Here is a 23,022-nt window from a genome sequence, read left to right on the forward strand (position 1 = left end):
GAAATTAGTGCTACAAATATTTTATCATTAATTAAGGAAGCAAAAGCTAAATCAGACCTTAGGGCCACGCAGTGGGATGAAATAGCCTTTTATGCACGCACTCGTTCTGCTACTATTCGCAAGCACCTCCTTAAGGAGGGAACAGCTGTATTGGGGTGTCATGCCAGTAGGAAGTAGAAGCCTAGGAAAGAGGTTATAATGGCACATTCCAAACCAATTATTGAGAAGCAACATAGATCACCCCTCGGTAGATCAAGCTGAGGTAGACAAGGCCAGTGTCTTGCAACAAGATGATTTGTTAATGGATGTTACCCGCACTATGTATGCAACAACACAAAATAATGCCCAGGGAGGGAGAAAGGTAAATGCGGACGTAAATAATCAGCCTATGATATCTACGAGCGAGACCACCTCAATAACAACCAACAGGCCTATTATGGGCTTAAAAATGTTGCTGCTTAACACTAGGTCCCTACTTAAACGTGCTTTAGACGTTGCAACATATACAGAACATCACATTGTTATATATGCTCTAACAGAGACATGGAGCCATGCGGCGGCCGGCCCCTCACTTGCTTTAGCTACCCCCCATGGCTATGATATCCTTCATCAGGATAGACTAGATGGAAAAAGGGGTGGAGTTGCAATTATTATCAAAGCCACCCTTGATATATGGAGAATCAATACATGGATTCCCGATGGGTGTGAAATGTTACATATTAAAATAAGAACAGATGCAGAATCCACATGTAATATGGTCTTTGTATGCATGGCTCTGTCACTTATGATTGAATTTACAAATCAATCATGTAATTTTCTGCTTTCTTTTTTAAAATCTAATACTAAAGCACTTCTTTTAGGGGACTTCGATTACTGGTTGGGTAATAGGAGTGATACACAAGCTAACTCTCTTGAGGATGCCTTAGGAGATCTGGGGTTCGAACTTGTGAAAACTCCTACCCGTGATAAGGGGAATACACTAGACTGGATAGCTGGTCACAATATGTCCCTGCTCAGTCAAGAGATGCCTCCTTGCCCAGGGTCAGACCATTTCTTCATCCACTTTGTGGTCATGTGTGAAAAGGTGGTCACACATAGGGAAGAACAAAGTCACTGTGGCATGCAGAAATATTAAGAATCTTACCCCAAGCGCCTTATGCCCTTGGCTGTTACCCTTATCACAGGAAATTAATGATCTACTTTCAGTGGATGACATGGTTGATAAATATCAGAGCACTCTTCAGAGGGCTACTAATGCCTTAGCACCTATAAAAACAAAAAATGTTATCCAGAGGCAGGCTAATACTTGGTTTACCCCAGATCTACAAATCCTCAAGAGTGCAAAGATCAAAAGCCTTTATAGATGGAGAAACTCTCTGAAAAAGACGGACAAAGAGGCTTACAGAAGTGTGGCCAAAAGATTTAAGGAAGCCGTCGTATTAGCAAAAAGTCCTGTCCTGATAACAGAATTGACAAAGCACAATCAAAGTCAAAGGAATTGTTTAAAATCCTGAAGGAACTGAAACACCCGAGTCAGGGCAGAACAGAAAGCATCACTACGGATGCTGAATGGTGTACATCTACCTAGGAAGCTATGTTTGGCAAATTAAACACAATCAAACTTAATATCCATGAAAGAAATCCATGGCGCCTAGTAAGGAGGTAACTGTTAATATTACCGAGAACTTGTGGGAGCAAGATGAACAGTTCTTTTTTTAAACTAGTGACAGAGTCAGAACTCGCTTCGCTAACAGAAAACTTGAAACCGGCTTCTTGCAAGGGGGATGTGTGTCCAGCTATGATTATAAAAACATAGTCCCCCATGTTGATTAGTACCCTGTGTAAATGTGTTAATGCCTCATTCAGGGAAAGCCAGGTCCCTGTGGGCATTAAGAACACATGGATTACGCCCATTCTGAAGAAGACTGGTTTATGTCTGCTAAACCCTTTGAACTATAGGCCATTCTCTAACTCACCATTCCTGCTGAAGATTCTCGATTATGTAGCATAAACTTCTCAGATTCCTGGACAATGGGCAGACAGTCATTCTGATGCTATTGGACTTCTCCACAGACTTTGACCTGGTAGATCACGCATTATTGATCTCTAGGTTAAGGGAGGTGGCAGGGTTCTCTGGGTAAGTTGCCCACTGTGTTGAATCTTTCCTCAGTAATCGATGGTGTAGAGTCAGTAGTCCATTGGCAGATGCAGAACCGGTCATCCTTACACACAGGGTGCCCAAAGGGGCCTTCTTGTTTCCCTCATTTTATAACATCTTTACCGTTCCATTTCTCAATCTTCTAGAAGAAAAGAAAATAGACTTCATGAATTGTGCAGATGACACACAATGTGTCATCCCTCTTTCCGGTAATTATGTTGAGGATGAGAAAACCATCGATCGGATCTATGGACTGATACAACGATGGATGTCTAACAATGGGCTTGCTCTAAACACTGGTAAAACTGAACTGATGCTGGTAGGTACAGAGGCCAAAACTCAAAAGTTGGGAACCAAGTATTCGCAGTTTCAAATTGATGGTTGCGTTATAAAAACCAAAAACAAAGTGAAGACTCTGGGGAGTCTTTTTTGACTGCGACCTCAACATGAAGGAACAGGTCGATAGCCTGGTATCTTCAGCCTCATACCATATCAAGCTGCTGACACAGGCACAGCCTTTTATCTCAAGAGCTAACAGCAAGATATTAGCCAGGAGCATAATTGGTACTAGGCTTGATTATTGTAATAGTCTGCTAACTGGCCTATCTAATTTTGATATGGGCTGGCTTCAGGTTATACAGAATAATGATGTTAGAACCATCATGAATCTTAAAAGGAGGGATCATGTCTCACAAGGGGCAATAATGGGCCTGCACTGGCTCCCCATAGAAGCCAGAATTGACTTTCACCTTCTCTTGATAAGTCATAAGTGCTTTACAGGATAATCGCAACTGTATTTTAATAAAGTGCTGGAATTAAAAGCGAACACACGCAATCTCAGATCAAACACCAATCAATTAAGAATTCCACCCTTTAGGATGTCGCAAATAAAAAAGGGGCATTCTTTGCAGCAGCACCTACTGCCTGGAATGCTATTCCTCCAGATATCGGGGAAGAAAGATCGGCTGCCTTGTTTAGGAAGAGGCTCAAGACTTTTCTGTTTAGATAAGCACGACAATGGTACTGCCTTATGATCTATCAGCCCCCATAAATGCCTCAGGCCTCCCCGGATTCGGCTGTGCTCCGGTCCTCTCTGTATGTTTGTTATGTTGGGTGCCCTTAAGCCTCCGGGTCAGTGCTGCGAGGTATAAATATAATAAAGTAAAGTTGGGAACGGGCGAGCCAAGGCCGGGGGAAGTACCATCGGCTGTCTTGGAGCTTTGGCTATGCCGCGTTAAAGCTTTTCCCTGCAGGGAGGGACGGGGGTATGATGTTCATTTATCACCATTTTCTTTTCGTGGCATTTTTTGCAGAAAAATCTTTGTTGAAAAAAATCTTCAAAAAATATATACAGGCCTAAGGGAGGGTGGGGTATAGGGAATAAATAATAGGCGAGGGGGGATTGGGGGACACCTCCTTCAAAAAATTGTAAAATAAATTTAAAAAATACATGTTTTTTGTTCGGCTAAAAATTGTCGACTAAAAGTGCCGTGAAAAGAAATGGCCAATGAATGAGCATAGAACGGAACCCAGGTCATCCGATGACCGCCGCTGGGCTGGGGAGCAGTCTACCCACGTGCAAGACAGACATCCATAGGCGGGGGCAGCACCCCCGGCAGTCCTAGAGCTCTGGCTGGGTTGTGTTACAACTCTTCCCTCCGTGGAGGGATGATGAGCCGGCAAGGGCTCCCTGGGACCGCCGCTGGACTTGGGGAAGGTCGACCCACATGGGAGACAGACGCCCAAGGCCAGGGACATCACCCCCAGGCAACCTAGAGCCCCGGGTTTGCTGCATTACATCTTTTCCCTATGGTTTTTGTCATGATAAAGAGGGTAAATGCACTGTGATGGGTGAATGGATTTTCTATTGGGGTCTTGTATAGATGGTTTTAATTTCTTTGGTCGTTTTTTCCTCCTTTTTCATACAGAAAGGTACTGGAGTGTGCTGGGACTCTGCTGATAATATCCCATGACAACTGAGGGGATGACGGGCAGAGGTGTATCGGAACGGGAGGAATACCATGTCCCTTCCATAGTGCCCAAGGACACCCTGCCCAGGTGATCCTCCCTCGCTTGTCCGTCCGTCCCCCGGGTTGGGATCCAAGAGCGATGGCCCTTCCCTGGCCACCTGAACAAAGGATCCACAGGAATAGCCTAGGAGAAAGGCCTCAGGTTTCTCACAGGAGGGATGGGGACCCTGCCGGTGGACTGTGGACCCTCATTGGAGAGCTCTGGCCGTGCCTCGTTACAACTTTTCCCTACTGGGAGGAATGGTGACCCTGCCGGGGCTCCCTGGGAATGCCACTGGACTTGGGGATGGTCGACCTACATTGTAGACAGGCGCCCAAGTCCGGGGGCAGCACCCTTCGGCCGTCCTGAAGCTCTTATCGTGCCACGTTACAGCTCCCCAGTGCGGATGATGACCCTACAAGGGCTCCCTGGGACTGCCGCTCGACTTGGGAACGGTCAACCCACATGGGAGACAGGCGCCCAAGGCCGGGAACATCAACCCCAGCCGCCCTAGAGCTCTGGCTGGGTTGCATCACAGCTTTTCCCTCCGGGGAGGGATAGGGAACCTTGCAAGGGCTCCCTGGGACAACCGCTGGGCTTGTGGACGGTGGACCCACAAGCGGAGACCAGTACCCAAGGCTGGGGCCAGCACCCCCGGCCGTCCTGGAGCTTTGGCTGGGCTGCATTACAGCTTTTCCCTTTGGGGAGGGATAGGGACCCTGCAATGGCTCCCTAAGACCACCGCTGGACTTGTGGACGGTGGACCCACATTGGAGACAGGTGCCCAAGGCTGGGGGCAGCACCCCTGGCCGTTCTGGAGCTCTGGCCCTGCTGGGGTATAGCCTTAATCTTTGGGGAGTGTAAGGAACTCATGGTGGCAACAGTAAAGACAGACAAGTGATCACAGTTCAAGGGTGTTTATTAAACTGTAAATGCAGGGTGGAAAAATGCCTAACCTAAACCTAAGCAGGGAGCAAGTGTTGACCATCAAATTAAAAATAAGGCAGTCCTTGTGGCATGGTGTCAAAATAAAAAGGCCTATACTAAACAAAAATATATTGCCAATTTGCTACAGCTAATTACAGAAAGAGTGTGAGATAGGTTTTCAACAAAGAAAGAAGTGTTCACAAATAATAAGTCAGGATGTGATTGCCAAGGTTCTCCCTTCCCCACATTTTGAGCATGGTACAAGGTGGATCTCCTGAGCACAGCACACACTCGAGCTTTCCCAGCATGAGCCAACAGTTCTGCACCAGCCATCGGGTTCTTCATTGGTTAAGTCTCTTTTAACAAATGTCTCTCGTCTTCGAGGGCCTGATGCTTTCAACAAACAAAGCTCTGTTCCACAAATACTTTAGGTGAGGGCTTCACCCCCTGGGTCCCCTCTCTTCTGGGCGCAAACCCCTCACAAGTTGTATTCAATCAATAAATTAAACAGTTCCTTTCTCAATTAACTTTGGGTGATGACCTTCCACCCCTGGATCTCCCTCGGCCGGATTCGGACCCCAAAGGACAAGGAGGCACTTCACTTCCCCTTGAAATACTTCTAGCTTTCACGAATCTTAATGTCCGCAGCACAGGATTCATCCCTGTATGTTGGCTTCCCTCGGCCGGGTTCACTCTGGCCACCTTTTTCAAAACAGTTCACTGTGGACACCCCTCTGTAGGGTTTACTTCGGTCAGCAACCTGTTCATAGGGACTTCAGGCTTCGCCCCTTTTTGTTAGCATCCCTCCGCCAGGTTCATTCTTGCCAACCTTTGTAGCACACTGTTCATAAGCTCATTTCACCAATCGGGATTCATTTCCCTCAGTTTCTCAATAATCTGTCGGTCAAAGACTTTCGACAGTACAGAGGATTTGACAAGACCCCTTTATGACCACTCTGACCTCTTCTTGCCTTTTCCCAAGGCTTTTTGGTTAAGGTAGTATCTACCATCGGGTAATTGCCCAGAGTTTCGTGCGTGAGCACCCGCGTGGTGCCAGACTCCTGTTGCTGGTTTTCCCTGCTCTTTTCTCAACAGTATCCTTTTTGACTTTCAAAGTTCAAATTTGCCGTTGGCTACTTTTCGTTTAACACAGTTCAGTTTCTTATCGATACTCCCCTCGACTCACCGGCTGTGATGAACAGCTTTGCTTTATTTCTCCTTGGAGTCAAGGTTGGCACCACAGAGACAAGCGTCTCTCCCCGGCTTGGTAATCAGCAGAGGAGGGTCTTGTGTACCATTGACATCTGTTGCAACACATGCTGGCTATTGTTCGCGGACTTATGATTCCTTCTGCAGAGGTTTAACAGGCCTTGTTCGGAAAGGGCAAGGTCGAGACTCTCCTTGTCACTCCCTCTGTCCGCGCCGTCTTTCTCCTCCTCTTGAACTGCTGTGCTGTGATAGCTTTCACATTGTGAGGTCTGCCTTACTCGTACTGTTCTCCACCTTTTATCCCTGTGGGGAAGGGAAAGAGCCGTCAGGGGTGCGTGATTTAGGTCAATTGTATGACTTTGCCTGACCCTTGTATTGGGACATGTCATGTAAACGGCTGGTAGGATGTGGAAAAGGTGTCAAAAGAAGGGGGACACTGCGTCTAGCCTGGCGTTGTCCCACTCCCACAAGGACACCCCCATCCAAGTGATCCTCCCTCACTAGGAACTGGATCAAATAGCGATGGCCGTGTCCTGGCCACCTGTATGACACATTTCCTGGGACTAGCTAGGGAGACACTGTCAGGTTTCTCACAGGAGGGATGGTGATCCTGCCGTGGCTCCCTGGGATTACCACTGGACTTGGGGACGGTCAACCCTTTTTCTTTTCCGCCCAGGTAAGAGCACCCACGCATGTGTGGTACCGTTTTCATCAGGACACCTGTGGGAACGTTGGAAGCACGGGTGTCATTTTATGGGGGACAGGAGTGCTTGTCCCCCCTAACTTTCATGGCACACCATTTTGTCCCCATTCATTTGGCTGGGGCACCTTTTCTTCAGATGTCATGTCCCCCCCAACATTTTCAGCAAAGTTACTCCAATGGTTGGATGGTAGGACATGTGTTGTTGCTGGCGTGTTTTGGTGGTTTCCTGGTGGCAAATTTCTCAAAATTGTGTTTTTTCCCCTAGATTTTGGACTTTAACGGGCCTTATGGGTAGCAAATATTAGGGCGATTAGCCCAAGTCAGATCTCTTTGGATTCCCATCGGTGCCTACTTTTCAGAAATGCATGGTGTTCCCGGTTAACCTTGGTGGCTGGTATAGCCCAGGCCAAAACCTGTGCCTTGTCCACAAAGCCAAATCCAGTCTTCCCCAGGGCGTTTGATGTACCAGTGGTTTAGCCTTTTTCCTTTGCGCCCAGGTCAGAGCACCCACTCATGTGAGGAACCATTTTTATTGGGATACCTGTGGGAATGCAGGAAGGTAGAACATTTGTTGTTGTCTCTTGGTTTTGATAATGTTTACATACATTTCTTACTGCACTTTGTTACACAATGTGACCTACATTTAGTTGCTGCTTTAGGCACTGTACACTTTTGTAACCTGCACAAGTCACCCATCATTCAACAGGTCTGCCTGTGCTGTCTCAAAAGATGTATGCTTGCCATTCTTCACCACATTAGTTTCCTTATTTTCAAATGCCAAGTACGTCTGTTTAGGCAGTCAGCATAAAAGTCCTGTGTACCATGGCTCTGTTTTTGGCTCGTGGTATTTCTCGTTTTGTAAAAGAATTCCTAACTAGAAGAGTCGGCGGAATGTAGCGGTGCATTGCTTTTCTCAATATTCACAGAACCATTACCTTACAAGAGCAAACATGTCCATCACATACTTTTTTCTCCGATCACTATTCCAATTTTTTCCAAAACTGTCAATTTTAGGTACATAGTTGTTGCCTGACCTGCGCAAATTATCCCTTCCTGAACTTGGAATGTTGTTTACTTTTCAGAAATGTATGCCTTTCTGTGTTCCAATTGAGCTTTCCTACCCTCCTCTTCCATTCGGTCCAAGCATGTCCTATAAAAAAAAAGGAAAAATCGCCTACCTCTCACAAAAACAATGGTAACCTTATGAAAATATGTTTTTTTATTTCCACTTAAACTGTGGCAAATTCAGCACTGCAAACCTTTTGTTCCTAGCCCTTACAAGAAAAAAAAAACAGGCTTTTTAGTATATCATTTTATCGTCATTTTCTGTAAATGTGGTCACTGTTACTTTCCCACACCTCCCTACAGCAAACGACTAATCCTTGGTGGCGTTTTGACCGCCTACATGTGGGAATAAAAGGGTGCAAAGTTGGCCGGGATATCACTTGTAACAAAAAAAAGTTACAGGGGAATGAATGCAACATACAAGAATGTCTGAAAAAGTGCTCACTACAAGGAGTGAAAACCCTCAGCAGTTACGGGGTTAAGGAAACCGTAGATCTGCAGTTATACAGAAAATTGGATTGAATTTGTGAGTAAAGCTGAAACAAATTATTTTGCATTGTTTAATTCTGGTGTACTCTCTGCTTTATTACAATTAGAAATTGTGCTTTCAACTTCGATACCTTATATTTGCTTGCATGTGACATTTTGCTGGGACTGTCTTTTTCCTTTCACCAGTAACCACTGTCAATCATCTTTCTTGGTTATAGAACACGTGTGTGTAATGACTCACACGAAGGTCATCAGCTGCCTTAGTATTATTGGTGCTTTTATAAGGCTTATACAAATTCCTTTAATGTCTTTTTTTCATCCCCTTCCACTTTTCTGTTCTAGTTTTAGGTCTCTTTTTTGTTTGTATTTTAAACATGGCACCATTTTTATTGTGACCAATAATTGATTTCTTTGTTGTTGAATATATTTCCATTATTACAACTTAACAGTAACAGCCTTAAAAAAGACCTGCAAAGGTCAAAACATGTGTTGGCTTTGATGTCACTTTCAGAAATAGCAATTAAAAAATGTCTATGATATTTTCAACTATCAAAGTTACTGTGGTCTCCTGCTCTAGCATATGTTGAGATCGCATGTTGGACACTCATTTGCTTTCACTATCTGTTTGTGGTGTTGGGCATCACCACACCGGTGTTCAGAACAGTGCTGCCCATCAAATTATTAATTGCTTTTTGTGAGGGGGTTGCTAGAACCTGTAGGAACTAAGCCTTTATCTGTTTACGATTCTACAGGCAACTTGCAGGAAGGGCCCGCTGGAAGTGAATGGTGTAAGAGTGGCAGTGTTTCTGGATTTTACGTGAGCGGTCCACGTGTGCGTGCGTGTGGTGGTGGATGGCACAAGTACACTCACACCAGTGCAAACCCCTTACTGCTAGTGATAGTTGGAAGCTTAGTTTATGTCAGGGTGACCGTTACAAAGTTTGGAGGTTGTATGGGGTGGGGGAGCTGGGAATTCATAGTGTTTATGCAGTGATCAATAACAATGGGTGGTTCACATCGGGACCGGACATGGTCCCCATCTATACTGGGCAGTCCCCTTAACTATTCCCCTTGTCACTTCTATGGGTACCACGGATGAAACTCATCTCCAGTGTCTGCCCTGTAATGTGAATGGTCTCTGCGACAAGATCAAGAGGGGGGCGAGGGGGTGGTGTTGCAGTTCCTTAACAGGCATAGACAATTGGTGGCATTTCTTCAGGAGAGACACCTGGCTGTGAACGAGTGCAACGTTTTTAGTAAATTAAACTACATAAGGGGTATCACGCAGGATTTGAGAGAGGCCCTGGCGATGGGTGGGTGAGGGGTCTCGATATTATTCAGGAAACTGGTTTCATTTGAGCTCAGGAAGGTGGTGAGTGACAAAAGAGTAAGGCACTTGCTACTCATAGGCTAGTTTTGGGGTGAAATGATGGCGCTACTCAGTGTATATGACCACCACATGCTCCTTCCCCCCGACATCTGGCTTGGAACTCCTATTGGGGGTCTAGGGACTGTTGTATAGCCATGCAGAACGCTGGAGGTTGGTGAGAGGGGACTTCAAAGATGTCGTGCACTATGCCCTCTATAGAAGCTCCAGCTCATCGGGAAGAGGGAGCAGACCTCGGTCAAAGCTGAATAATTTTATGACCGCTACTGGCCTATCCGATGTGCAGCACATGCTCTACCCTCCCCACCTCCCCCGTAGGTGGGACTTTTCATTCCATTCAGCTGTACACTCCTACCTGTTCAGTATAGGCGTCTTTCTGGTTCCCAGCATGGGCATGGAACAGAGTCTCTTCTATGCTATACCTCTCCAGTGCCACCTCTGACCACTCCCCAATGCTCCTCTGCCTCCGCCGGCCTAGGGAGATTGGTCACCCGATATGGCGTCTAAACTCTTAAAACCTGGGATCTCCAGATATGACGAATTAATCGACACCAGCTGAATATTTTGAGGTGAATGCCTCCTCGGTCTCGAGCCCCGTGACGCTATTGGAGGGTGTGGGATTGATTAGGCAAGAGACGGGAGTGAAGGTAAAGGTGGAGTTTAAACTCAACTGAACAAATAGTAGCAACCAAAATTGTGGTTTTTTCCCAAAAAGAAAATAACATCCTTAATTATTCAATTCTCAGCATTCAAAAGAGTCTTTTGTAGGGATGGATTCTCCCTGCTCTGATTTCTCTTCTTAATGAGACCAGCAATATTCATCCGAGTCTGGTCTGTCGCCGTCTTGCTCCTACAATGAAGGAAATCAAAAAGACACAAGGTATCCTTCTTGTTCGCTTTCATATCCTGGGTTCCCTCCCACGGCCAATCACTAGCTTCCCTTTTCCACGTTCTACTTGAGTTTATATGGTAAGCCCCCAGCCCCTTTATTCAAATTCTCAGTTTATGACCACCATGATGCCTTCCTGCCTGCTGGGTCCCTTGTTACCAAGATGAAAAAAGTAAAAAGTAGGTCAGGTGCGCACCTTAGCTCTCAGTCAAAAATTCCTAATGCAAATAGTAACTGGGTTAAATCCCAAAAATATGCAGTAGTAACAGGGTTGAATCCCATGTGTTGCAGTTCCAATTCTTCTGTTGATTTTCTCCTCCTGGTACTTTCTTGTCTCAAACATTCTTCAGGGAGGCTGTAACCTTTTCAGATGCTGCTAATTAGTTTCTGATTTCAGTCTCAAAGGATTCTGGTACATGTAGTGATAACAAAGTTCAGTCATTTCAGATGGCCAGGAACCAACACCCCTCCAAAACACAGTTTTTACCCAAAATTGGGGAGGGGAGAGTACCAGCATTGTGGCCCTCCAAAGTGAGGCATGGTAACCCCACTGCTGTTGCCTCTAGAGCCCGGAACTCATGTAGAAGAAATGAAAAAAGTAGGTCAGGCGCGCACCCTAGTTCCCAGTCAAAAATTCTTAATGCAATTAGTAACTGGGTTAAATCCCAAAAACATGCAGTACTAACAGGGTTGAATCCCATGATGCAGTAATAACAGGGTCGAATCCCATGTGTTGCAGTTCCAATTCTTCTGTTGATTTTCTCCTCCTAATCAAAAAGACACAAGGTATCCTTCTTGTTTGCTTTCATATCCTGGGTTCCCTCCAACTGCCAATCAATAGCTTCCCTTTTCCACGTTCTACTTGAGTTTATATGGTAAGTCCCCAGCCCCTTTATTCAAATGCTTAGTTTATGACCACCATGATGCCTCCCAGTCTGCCGGGTCCCTTGTTACCAAGATTCAGCAATCCCTGGACTTTTGAGGCAAGCAGGTGTTATGAGGCTTGCTATGTCATGCGTGGAGGCGGCAATGCTGCCTGTATTTCTTTGGGACGTTTCCCATTGTAACTGCAGAGGTCATGTCGGGCGCTCTGTTCGGTGCAAAAACGTGGTGCTTTTAGAGACCACACATGCGGGGGACGAGCGTGGTGCCAAACGCTGCAGCACTTTGCAAAAGAGCCTGTGGTGTATGCGTCGGGAGTCATGCCTCCTCCGGGGACCCGCTCCTCATTCGCAGTATGTCGGTAGTCTGCAGCCCCGTCATGCATGGGAGGCCCATTTTATGGACCGGGTGGCATCACAGGCCACCAGGTCACAGAGGAATACAAGGCAGTGCTCAGGGGTATGTCATTTCGGGGCTGGCGATGAGACAACGGGAGAGGCTGAAGATTAACCAGGTTACTCACCGTAGTGACCACCTTACTCCTAGTACATAGTGCCCTTTCCTCCATACTTATGGGACATCTCTCCGTCCTGTGGGACGGGACCAGAGCACTTTGTAAAAAGCATCCAAAAGTTTGCAAAAATGTGTCCTTCCTCTCTTTTTTGCACGGGGCCTGGCACGCGGCTGTAACCCCGCCCACCTTGGCTCTGCCCAGCGCATTGCCCATCAGTCCTTTTCTATCGCCAGGTCTAAGACCTATTAGCAATAACAGAGGAACCTTATTAGAGGGGACTGCGGGCGGGCGTATGGAGGAAAGGGGACTATGGAATAGGAGTAAAGTGGTCACTAAGGTGAGTAACCTCGTTATACTCCTACGTCCCGTCCCCTTTCCTCCATACTTATGGGAGATTACCAAGCATTCCTTAGAGGAACTACGGGTGTATGGAAATACCCCTTACTGAAAAAGGTCCTTCAGCACAGCCTGACCAAACTGAGCATCAGCTCTTGAGCTCATGTCAAGACAATAATGCTTACAAAATGCAGATGGGGAGGCCCAAGTAGCTGCCCTAGCGATGGACTCCCAGGGGACATATTTCTGAAAAGCAACCGCGGCTGCCTTGCCCCGCACCAGGTGTGCATGAATACCCTTAGGAGGTTTCAGCCCTTGGACGGTGAAAGACTCTGTAATGCAGGCGGCGATCCTCCGAGAAATAGTCGCCTTAGACGCATGCTTACCCTGAAGGTTACCAAAAGTCACAAACAGTTGAGAAGAACTCCTAAGCTCGGAAGTTCGGTCCAGATAGAACTTAAGAGCCCTTCTGGCATCGAGACAACGCAGAACCCTTTCTGCCTCTGAGGTAGGGTTCGGAAAAAAGACTGGCAAGGAGATCGACTGATTCAGATGGATTTCAGATACCACCTTTGGCAGGAAAGCAGGATTCGTCCGTAGTTCTACCTTATCCTTGTGAAAGACCAAAAAGGGATGCTCCACCGACAAGGCCTGGAGCTCATCCACCCGCCTTGCTGACATAACGGCGACCAAAAGGGACACTTTCCAGGACAGGTAGTTGAGGTCCACCGTGGCCATTGGCTCGAAAGGCTTATGACACGCCGCCGTCAGGACTACATTTAGATCCCACGACGGGTGCGGACTACGAATTGGAGGATAGAGGCGTGTCAAGCCTGCAAAATGCCTCTTAACCACTGGGTTACTCAGAGAGTAAGAGCATTGGTCCGTAGAAAGGTAAGCGGAAACCACTGAAAGGTAAGTTATGCATGACAGAACATGGACACCCGACTCTGCTAAGAATGATACAAAGGACAAAACCGTATCAACTGTAGCCCCCCCCCCCCCTTTGGGTCCATCTGCCTGCTTAAACACCAATGACAGAACCTGAGCCATTTGCTTCTGTACTGGGACCTAGTCGAGGGTTTTCTGGCTGCCTGGATAATATGCATGTTATCCGCAGACAAGTTAAGATGTTCTAAAGACTTGAACTCAGGCATCATGCCGCCAAGCTGAGCGATTGTGGGGAGGGGTGCTACATCTGCTGTTCCCCATGATGAAGAAGATCAGGGTCACCGGTAACCTGATCGGCGGATACACCGACAGGTGTTGAAGTTCTGAGAACCAAAACCTGGCCGGCCATAACGGAGCTATGAGTAGAAGGGAACAGTTCACCGAGTTCTTCAGCTTCCAAATTGCGCGGTGAACTAGAGGCAGAGGCGGGAAGGCGTAAGCTCTCATGTTGTGATATGGAATCTCGAGAGCATCCCCCAGAGAGGAGGCTACCAGCCCCCCTCTTGAGGCATACTGAGGAAGCTTCTTATTTACCGCCGTAGCGAAAAGGTCCACCTTCGGTGTGCCCCAATGCAAATAAATCCATGAGAGGACCTCCGCCTTCAACTCCCACTCATAGCTGACGACTGCCCGCCGACTGAGGGCATCCATTGTGACATTCAGCTAGCCCGGAATGTGCACTGCGAGACGTCAATCACCATGAAGCACAGCCCATTCCCAAATCTGGATGGACAGGTCCACGAGAGGGGGAGACTTGGTCCCCCCTTGCTTGTTGATGGAATACATCGACACCACATTTTCCGTACGAATGCGGACCACCTTGTTGGCTATGATCGGTCTGAAGCCCTGAGTGCCAGGAAGATCGCAAGAAGGTCCAAATGATTTATGTGGAGGAGCTTGTCCTGAGGCGACCAGAGATCCAAGACCTGAAGAGGATCCAACGTCGCACCCCACCCCAGGAGGGCGGAGTCCGTCGTGATCGTTACCGTAGGGGCTGGCTCCTGGAACCCCGCACCCACCGACAGGTTGCTGAGAGATGGCCACCATTCCAGGTCCACTCTCATGGAAGCCAGCCAGAATCATCATCAGCTTGGAATCCGGGTCCACAGCCTGACGCCAAGAACTCCCAAGAGCCATCTGAGTCCGCCTCATCTTGAGACGAGCAAGAGGAAGAGCCAACACGCACAAGGCCATGAGGCCCAGAAGCCTCTGGAACCACCAGGCCGACATGCTCTGCGACTGCGCAAACATCTGACACGTGGCTAACAGATCCTCCATTCTGTCCCCGGTCAGGTACACTCTGCAGTCGATCGTGTTCCAGCGAAAACCCAGGAATATCAAGTCCTGCGAGACCGTCATGGAAGATTTCCGCCAGTTCACCGACAGCCCAAGATGGAATAGGAGCTGAAGGAGAGAATGAAGATTGCCCGCTGCTTTCAATGGGCAAGGACTCCGTAAGAGCCATTCGTCGAAATACGGATACACATGGATACCCTTCAGACGAAGATAGGCCGCAATCACCAACATCATCTTCGTGAAGACACGCGGCGCAGAGCTGATGCCGAAAGGAAGCACTCGAAACTGGAAGTGCTCCTCTCCCAAAGAGAAACGGAGATACCTCCTGTGTGGATTCCAAATCAGAATATGCATATACGCATCCTGAAGATCCACCACGCTGAGCCAATCGCCCATCTGCAAGGAGGACCGTATCTGGCTGGGTGTGATCATCTTGAATTTCTCTTGGGGTATGAAAAGATTGAACTGGGAAAGGTCTAGGATGGTGCGCAGGCCAGCCTGGTTGGGTTTGGACACCGTAAACAGCCGGGGGTAGAAGCCCTCCCCTCGCTCCCCAAGGGGAACGGGTTCTACAGCTCTGAGGTCCAGAGGTTTCTGGACCGCAGCTTTGAGGGAGGGCGAGCGCGACAGCTGAAGAGGAGGGTTGAAGGGTGGGGTAAGGGGTAGGACTAAGCGGAAGGCCGCTTGAGCGACTGACAAGACCCATCTGTCTTCGGTGATGGTCTGCCACGCCTCCCAATGAGACGCAATGCATCCTACCACCAGGGTTTCGTGCGAGCGCGGAGCACCCTCATTTTGTAGGTTTTTCTGTGGTGTTGCCACCTGAACCTGAAGAGGAGGCTGAGGAGCAGGAGAAAAACCGAGTCTGTTGTTGCCTATGGCGGTTATTCCCCGAAGGGGTATCCACTCTGCAAGATTTCCGGTCTAGGAAGCCCCTAAAGCCAGAGGAGGGTCGACTTTGCGACAATGGTCTCTGGGTTTTGAAAGGGGTCTTATCAAGAACCGACAAGGATTTAGCTGTCTGAGTGCTATCCTTCGTCTTGGTCAGCTCTACATCTGTTGTAGAAGGAAAGAGCTCCTTACCATCGAATGGAAGGTCCAACACCTTGTCTTGCACTTCTTTTGAGAATTTGGTTGCATGCTGTTAGGGAGAATTCTCTGTTTAGGCTGAATTTCCCTACCTAGTGAGTCCCCCAGCAGCTTTGCTGGATTGCTGGGGTTTATTTTTTTCTCCTGCCAAGAGTGAGACTCTTTTACCCTCACTCTTGGGCATGTTGAAGTGTGTTTTCTTGGTTAAACCTTGTGTTGAATGGGCTATGGGGTCTTTTACTCCATAGGGCCTCATATATTTCTTTGATGTGGGTTACACAGCACCCTCTGTGCCGTAACCCAGGGGTGTCCTAGGGACTCCCCAACATAGACTCCATACCCTGGGACTGACTACTGTCTCCCAGGGCATGTAAAGTCACCAAAGACTTTACTAGTCTTAAATCCTGAACAGAACCAGTACAAACCATCATATTGTGGACGTACTGGCTGGGGCAATTCGATTGCCCCAGGGTCTGTTAGTCGAGGGGGCACGTCTCCGTCCCCCCTGATCGAGTTTTGGCTGGTGGCAGTGGAAACTACGTTTTATATTCGACCGCGAATATTTTCCTATGGGATTTCCCATTGTTTTAGGCTAACACATTTAATTATTTATTTACGGTAGCCTTAAACATACCGCCGGTTTATATATTTATTATTATAACTCCGGTTGGGATTTTTTGCCAAAACTTGATGCTAAAATGGCGTTGGCATTCGCCTCTGTAACTCTGACCCAAAGTGGAGCCCTTTGTCCCACTTTTGGCAGGCTTCTCCACAGAAGCCCTCCAAAGTGGTGCCACTCTGTCTGGGGTACTTAGGAGGGGTGGAGGGGGATTTAGGCACCCTGGACTGAGTTACCTAGGTAACTCAAGTCGCACTCCGTCCTGATTGGCCCAAGTGGTGAGCCGGCCGGCTCACCACTTAGCATGTTTGAGTGACAGCTAGGCTGGGTGAATGGGGGTTTGCTGCATAAAAGCAGGGCTTTGGGGACTGGAACTTCAGAAGTCGCCACAGGACCTAAGAATCCAACGAGGGAAGAGCTGAGCTGACCTGCTACGACGACACCGCCGGTGGAGCCCTGCTGAACCATCTCACCACTTTTCCCGACGACCGAGGAGAACTCTTAACGGAGTGGCTCCTTCCCTTGACTGGTGGGGACAACCAGTTTTCACCTTCTTTCCGCTCTTCGAGGTATCTCGTGGCCGCCTTGCCAGTGCCAAGCACCCCGGCAACCGGAATACCCCCCACTTGTACCACAAACCGCGAAAGTCGGTACAACCCTTTAACCGGAGGACTCCGCGGTTGGTTTCTTCCCGGGCAGTGCAACGACCTTCTTCTTCTGCTCTTCAGCGAGATCTGCTTCTCCCCTGACTGACGTCGAGCCTTGCTGCCACTGCCTGGAACAACTGCCACCGCTGGAGGATCCTTTCCGTTAAGGTACCGTGTTCCGCCTGGCTTCCCTTGCCACCGACTGTACGGGGTAGTTTTAGCCCCCGGCTTTCGATCCTGGGATTGCCTGGGACACCTTGGCTAAACTTTCTAAGCCTCTCTAACTCTTTTCCGAACTCTTTTGCAAGACTCTGAATCCCTAAAAAACTGTGTGATCTTGGGCACGTTTTCGCTCTGTCTGCTCTAAGAGTGGGCCCTGCCTAGTGACTTTTGCTCACCTGTGACTTTGTGCTTCTTTGAACTTACTGAAAGTGTTCTTGACCTTAGAGTGGTGTGTTTAGCCTAATTCTGCTCTTTCTCCCTCCCTTCTTTGAACCTACTAGAGTGTCATCTAAAGTTAAGCATTCACCTCTGTTTGAATTATGTGATGTTAACCAAGAGTTGTTTAGTTAGGAATAAGGGTTGGGACTGCTTTTCATATAACTGTGTTTGAAGTGTTTTACTATATATTGCTAGAGTGTTTTCAACTTATGTGTTCTTAAAATAAATAACTATATACTTTTGAAACCAAGCTCTGGTCAGTGTTTGCTTGTACTATTGTGTCTGAGTACCTATTGTGTATACTTTGCATACTGCCTAACTCTTCTTGAGGGAAGTCTGACTGCTCAGCCACAGCTACCAGGTAAATCTGGGTGGTGCAGACTGCTACCAAGTGGGTTTACTGCTATACCTGTAGTCTTAAATCTTTTGCAGTGTTCCCCAAGGGAACTGCACAGGTTTCTGCCTAACACATGCAGCCACGCCTGTTGTGAGGTATCAACCCCCAGCATTATGCCCCGAGCCGAGGTATCTATGTGGTGAGCCGCAGCCTCCAGGAGGTCCTGGGCCAAGACCCTGGTGTCAAATAATCCCGTTTTCCAGCTTCTCGACCGGGATGAACTCCTCAAACTCCGACAGACCTTTCCACATCCCATATTAGCCCCCGCTAACACCAGTTTGGCATTGGCCTGCCTGAGCTGCAAGGCCGAGTTGGCAAAAATCTTTCTCCCAAGTGAGTCAAGGAGCTTATCCTCCTTTCCCAGAACCTGAGTAGCCGTCGTGGAAGAGGAGGCTGCAGGCCTGGACTACAAAGTGGCCGCAGCCACCACTGTGGAGGAGGGGGGCGGACAAGACGACAGGGCCACCTCTTCCGAAGAATGTAGCCTATATCGCGCGTCAATTTTCTTATTGACGAAAAGTCCAGAGTGTGGCTTTTCCCAGACCCTGCGGACCTCGGCCAGAACGTCCTTCTGCAAGAACAGGCATGTACGCTCCAAAGGAGACAGGGTGAACGCCCCAGAAAGCACGCCCTCCTGCGGAGCGGGTGCCTCAGGCACCGGAACATCCAAGAAGCACATGTCCAGTACCCGGTCATGAAAAGCTCTAACAGAGCGGGGCAGGTCCTCTTTGTCCTGATCGCCTTGAGTATCATCCGACAGGTCAGGATCCTGCTGAACCGTGTCAGGCGCTGCCTTGTCCACGGGGGACAATGGGGGCAAAGGTGGAAGAGTCGGGGAATGCACCGTAGGCAAGGGAGGCGCCGGCGGAACCACCGGAGGAACGGGTGGAGCCGGAGGCGCGGGTGGACATATCTCCCTAAACAGCCCTTTGAAATATTCCCTCATGGGGTCGGTACGCATGAGCGTCTGAAATTTGCTGAAAAAGGCATCCTCCGGGGACTGTTTTGGAACCAGAGGAGTCCTCTCATGAGGGGGACAATTCCAGGGACGTAACGGGGAAGGGTGCCACACCGGCCCCTCCACCGACGTATCCACATAAATCAAAGGTGCCGACCCCGCAGGCAACAAAACATTGTGCGGAAGGGGCATCCGAGCATTCCAATCATAAACTGGCTGATAAGGAAGCGCACAAGGAACCCTATGTTCACCCACGGAACCAAGCCCTACACCTGAGGCCGATGGCGTAGTTGTAGGGGTAGCACCCCAAAATGGCTGCCGCGGTCATGGCGGGAACGGGCGCCATTTTGTCATCACCTGAGGGGAACTGTGGCAAGTGAGGAAGTGAGGCAGGGGTCCCCGTCGATGGATCAGGGGTCTTAGCTTTAGCCTTAACATGAGGAACCTCGGCTGAGCCGGTACTATGTGGCCTGGAATGATTCTGCGACATACCAATCGCCAAACTAGCCTTCCCAGGAAGGACCTCGCCACTGCCGGTAAAATAAGAACTTTCCTTCTTTGCCCCTCAACAGATCTGGCGTCGCCACAAGAGCGGGAACGGTGAGAAACAACCTTCACCAATAAGGCCTTGCCAGGCCTCTCAGAAATGTTGGTAACTTTAGCCTCTGTGCGAGGGACCTCGGACCCAGGTCCGGTAACAGCCTTACTGGCGCAGGCCTCGAACATCCGTTCGGTAACACCAAGCCCTGCTGAGGCCTCGGGGCGAACCCTGGTCTTATTTTTGAGGGAAGCCGACAGAGGGGCCTCAGAGCAAGCTCTGGTACCACACAACTCAGTAGAACTGGGTCTACAAGCAGCCCCCAGAGGAGGGGCCTCGGAGTGTACTCCGGTATCCACAGGCCCCTTACGGAGACCCTCGGAGAAAACTCCAGTATAATTATTAAGCCCAACGGGCACCTCAGGACGAACCCTGGTGACAGAGCGATCAACGCCCCTCCCGGCCCGGGAGGAACCCGGAAAGGTGTCCCCCGGCCGGGGTGCTCTGAAAAGTAAAGAACTTACTGGGCGTTTCTTCTTTTCGTCGATGAACTCTTGAAAATGCAAAGGAGGAGTTCGTCGGAAAACCTCCTCCCACCGCTCCAACCGACGTTGAAGAGCCCGGACCGAAAGGAAATCGCAGTAAAAACAGGAGTCCCAACGGTGATCCGGACCCAAACACTCTAAACAACGAGGATGGGGACCTGCCCTCGCGAAGCGTGGATGACACGATGAACAATCTGGAAAGTCTAGTTTGAAGGACATACACAGACTACTACACGATCGCTAGCGAGAGCCAGAGGGAAAAAAGGAAGAAAATCTTCTGCGGATGCAAGTGCGTCCAGTCCTGAATGAGCGGAGAAAAGGATTGATGGGCGATGCGCGGGGCAGAGCCAGGGTGGGAGGGGTTATGGCCGCGTGCCGGACCCCGCCCAAGAAAGAGAGGAAGGACACATTTTTGCAAAATTTTTGATGCTTTTTACAAAGTGCACCGGTCCCGTCCCACAGGACGGAGAGATGTCCCATAAGTATGGAGGAAAGGGGACCGGACCTAGGAGTAAATGGTGAACTTAGAGCTATATCTGATTCACAATGAAACTGAGTTTATCGCAGATCTATCCCCCCCCCACCCCCGACACCAAAAGTTGGCTGCAGAGCACCCGAGGCAAATTCCGTAACAATGCTACTGATTCCGCACGTCAAGCCTATTTAGGGTCCATGGCCAGGATAAACGAGAGTGGAGGTTAGGCAGGCAAACAGCTCGCCTGGCTTGAATTACGCAAGTTGTCCCCAAATTAAGTTCAGACTGTGAATTCTGTGATTGGTATGCGGCTTGCGGACGACGCAATATGCGGAGCGTTTGCTGAATACTGTGCGCGCCTGTGATGGGCACCTCTAGAATGGGTAGATCTGGACTACATGGACTTTCTGGAGGAAATCCCTCTTCCGGGGGTTATGCCCAAACAAAGGGAATCCCTGGAATCAGATATTACGGAGGAAAGAGTACTGGCCATGATAGCCTCGCTCCAATTGGGAAAATCTCCAGGGCCTAATGGCTTCCCAGCAGAGGTATAGAAAAAACTGGGTGATAAGATAGCTGGTCCGTTGCCCTCAATGCTTTTGGCGAGCAGGGAGGAAGGGATGCTAGCCCTTGACCTGCGGCTTGCTCAGATAATAGTATTTTTTTTAAACGATTTTATTAATTTTAGTCAAACAAAACAGCAATACAACCAAACACGCAGTGCATTTTGAAACAAAATAATTATATTAATTCTCAATCTTGGTCACTGCTTCCCCTCCCTCCACCCCCCTCTTCATGAGCCTGTCTGTTCATCGTTCTCAGTGTCTGCCGAACACGGCAGGGGTCTCGCTGCCTGTAGATTCTGTCCAATCTTGTATTGCTCCAAACAATCCCGCTATTAATAATTTCCATGCCATCAGGGTCCCTGTCTCTTCCTCGCCCCCTACCATGTTTGACTCTTGCCATACCATTGTTTCTGCCTCTGCCCATTTCTGTAACTCCTTCCACCACACCTCCACCCGTGGCCTATGACAAGTCTTCCATCCCATGGCAATCCTACGTTTAGCAAGCACATACGCCAGATCTTTCAGTTTACTGACATGCTTAAGTTTTGATGATCTGGAGAACCCTCCCAACAAGCAGGCCCAAGCTGTATCTATGAGTAACGTGACCCCCTTTCTCGGCTAGCTTTTGTGCCACTTCTCCCCAGAAACGCTCAATTACTGGGCATGACCAAACATGTGTCATATCAGCTTTCTCCTCGTCACATTTGGGGCACGCTTGTCGTCCAGCGTTTTCAAACTTGGATATCCTCATAGGCGTCATATATGCTTGGTGCGTTATATATAATTGTATTTGCTTTAGTCTAGCATTCCTTGACACCTTCTTATGATATTCCAGTGCCCGTTCCCACATCCCATCCTCTATCGGAATTCCCACTTCCGCCTCCCAATCTAGCCTCAATTGCATCAAGTCCTTCCCAACCTTGGACATCATCATCTCATACAGCCTCGAAATCTCATGCCCCCCCATCTGATCTATCATATATTGCCTCTATGATGGCATCCGGTTCTTCTGCTAATACAGTTTCGGGCCACGTCTCCCGAATTCTCTGCACAATTCTGTGGTATGTGATTTACTGGCCCGCATGCAATCCTGTTTCCTCTACAAGGGCCTCAAAGTCCAAAATGGCCCCTGCCTGCAAGACATCTCCTAACGTTACTAGCCCCACCGATTCCCAATGGGTCCTGATTATTGCTCTTAACTGCATATCTCCCCCTGCCAACGCGATTAGCGGTATCTTGTTCTCCATCAACCGGCACGCCCGACGCCACATCTGCCACCCAAGCATCATCATCCTAGGGCGCTCTCTCATTTCAGATCTGGGCAGCCAGATCATCTCTCAAGTAAAATGGGGCACAATGATGTCCAAATAATCTAGATTCAGGGGTCGCCTCGTCTGAGAGCCACTGAGCCACATATTGCAGCTGATTTGCTACGTAATACACCTCAAAATTGGGCAGTTTTATCCCCTCTTTTTCATAAACATGTTGCAGCTTCCGCAACGCCACTCTGTTCCGGGTGCCAAGCCACAAGAAATCCCTACATACTGTCAAGTTTAGCAAAAAACCTCTTGGGTATCATGTATGGAATGTTGCTGAAGTAATGCAGAAGCCTAGGCAGGACCACCATTTTTAGCATTGCACCCCGTCCCACCATTGCTAAGGGCAACTTCACCCAAAATTGCATTCACTTCTCGATTTTCTTGAGTGCCACCTCAGTGTTATGCTTGTGCTCCTCCTCCACCGTATGGTATACGTCTAGCCCAAGATATCGGAAAGAACTAACCTCCCATGGTATTTGTAACACCAGTAACCGTCTCTTAGGGGTCCCCTTATAATCGCCTAGCGGAAACATACTAGATTTTTGAGGATTCACCGCTATCCCAGACATCCCTGCATACCTCGCCATCACCTCCAGTATGTACTGGAGATTT

The 23,022-nt window shown here is 48.6% G+C and overlaps 1 protein-coding gene across 5 annotated transcripts in view; it reads right to left on the minus strand.

The window, feature by feature from the left end:
• DIP2A (disco interacting protein 2 homolog A) overlaps positions 1 to 23,022 on the minus strand; it is a 2,340,120-nt gene that overhangs the window by 522,090 nt on the left and 1,795,008 nt on the right. The gene's annotated exons all lie outside the window — the stretch shown is intronic.

Source organism: Ambystoma mexicanum, chromosome 9 (genome assembly GCF_040938575.1).
Source record: "Ambystoma mexicanum isolate Mex_15411 chromosome 9, UKY_AmexF1_1, whole genome shotgun sequence".
NCBI classification, from domain to species: Eukaryota; Metazoa; Chordata; class Amphibia; order Caudata; family Ambystomatidae; genus Ambystoma; species Ambystoma mexicanum.